This window comes from Mauremys mutica, chromosome 11 (genome assembly GCF_020497125.1).
Source record: "Mauremys mutica isolate MM-2020 ecotype Southern chromosome 11, ASM2049712v1, whole genome shotgun sequence".
Taxonomy (NCBI): domain Eukaryota; kingdom Metazoa; phylum Chordata; order Testudines; family Geoemydidae; genus Mauremys; species Mauremys mutica.
In genome coordinates, this window is record NC_059082.1 from 31,287,685 (window position 1) to 31,289,851 (window position 2,167).

At 44.3% G+C, this 2,167-nt stretch overlaps 1 pseudogene; it reads left to right on the forward strand.

The window, feature by feature from the left end:
- The first annotated feature begins 245 nt into the window (after positions 1 to 245).
- LOC123344083 lies at positions 246 to 1,256 on the forward strand (annotated as a pseudogene).
- Positions 1,257 to 2,167: the final 911 nt, after the last annotated feature.

The following is a 2,167-nucleotide window of genomic DNA, read 5'->3' on the forward strand; positions in this document are numbered from 1 at the left end:
AGACAGAGCATATCATAATTCCACTATATAAGGATCAGGTCTATGGCAGTGGTGGTATTAATCTAAACTGGATATGTTGTGTTACATGTGACAGACTTCTGGGGTCAAGACTGCAGTGAAAATGTCTCATCCACCATCTTCCAACTCCTATGGTGCAGAAACGACTGACATCAGCTTCAGGACTCTGAATGACAATAACATGCAGAGTGTAGATTCATGGTTTGATCTGAAAGCCAGTTCAGAGAATGTCCTTCCTGCAGAAGAACACCCAGCAATGCAAACGTTGGGCCAGAGTCAAAGCAGAGAGAGACACGGTCACCTCCACCAAAAAGGAAGATGATCCACCCACCAAAAAACAGAAACTATATATCGGAGTCCTGCTTGGGGCTCGGGTCCTGTTTGCTCTAGCAGTCCGATGAAGTGCTTATACTTAAATAAATTTGTTAGTCTCTAAGGTGCCACAAGTACTGTTCTTTTTGTGGATACAGACTAACACGGCTGCTACTTTGAAACCTAGCAGTAGAGAAAAATTTACTGAAGTATTGATGAACAGACATCACTCCCAGAGCACTGAACTCTCCCCAGCCATACCCAAAGGCAAGCTGACCATGCCTATCATGCCAACAATGCTGAAAAGGAAGAATCTTTCTGGCAAGTTAAAGAGCCTGGAGGATCGGGAGCTGGAAAAGATGAAGCAATTGCAGCAGGAGACACAAAAAGAATGAAGAGTCCCTGGAAGCAGCTATTGCTGGTACAGAACAACCTGTGAAGAAAACTACTGGTCAGGTAACAAAGCCATTTCTCACAGATGAGAGGATTAAAGCCAACCTGGGAATGAACACAAGGAGCTAGATTTCATAGCAACGCTGAGAAAGTACCCTTCAACTCCGGCATGAGTGGTGAAGAGGCCCACAGTCCCTAAACCTTTCAATCTCTCCTCTGGCAACAAAAGGAAGTTTGAAGAAACTACATCACAGTATGTTCCCCTTGCTCAGGGGATTGAAAACTTCCAGAAATGCACTCCCTCTCATTACCATTTGAGGAACAAGAGGACTGATGAAAGTCCAATTCCAGTAAAACCACTGACAACCAGGCTTACACAGCCCAAAACTCCACTGCTTCAAACAAAACAGTGCTTGAGATCTGTAACTTCCAAAAATGCAGCTGAGTTGGAGGCAGAGGAAATAGAGAAGCTCCAACCATACAAATTCAAAGCTCAGGAGCTTAATCCAAGGATCATAGAGGATGGACCATAGAGGACAACCTGCAGACAGATGAATGGGGAGCTACCACATTGCAGAATTGGTAGCAACAGATCAAAGAAGACCTGAAATGACAGAAAGAGGCAGCACGTTTCAAAGCTAATCCAAATGTTGTTGAGCCTTTTGTACCAAAGGAGGATAGCAAGCCAAAAAGTTCCCAAAAGCTTTGAGCTGGCAACAGAGAGCTAAAGAGCATCAAAAGTTCAAAAAGCAACTGAGCTGAAAACTTTAAAAGAGAAGCTTCGAGAAGAGGCCAGACAGCAGGAGGCAGAGCGGGAGAAGGGAGAACTTGCCAGGCTGAGACAAGAAGGCAAGGCAAACCCAGTTCACAATTACCACAGTCTGGAGGTGAAGCCAAGTGACCAGCCCCTGATTATGCCCAAGTCTCCCAACTTCTCGGACAGATTTCAGTGTTGATAGGCACGAAGATGTTGATCTATATAGGTGGCATCTCCGTGCTCTCGGTATCCCTAACCTATGACTGCCAGAAGCTGGATATGGACTACAGGGGATGGATCACTTGATGATTGCCTGTTCTAGTTATTCCCTCTGAAGTGCCTGGCACTGGCCACTGTCAGAAGACAGAATATTAGGCCAGATGAACCATTGGTCTGACCTAGTTTGGCCATTCTTACGTCTGCAGATATCTTGAAACTACAGGTATGAGTATGTTGTGTTAACTCTGAAGCATAATGATAATTAATGTTGACATTTAAACTATTTCACGGCTGATCAAAGCACAAGAAAGGCAAGAGTTTATAATATTGTGAAGATACAATGAAGATATTGTGAGATTTTAAGAGCTTGGGAGAATACTGCTACTTCCCTGCCTTTCATCTCCCCAGAACCCCTGGCCTAAGATGCACAAACAGCTTAAAACTCACTCAGGTCATATATGCCACCTT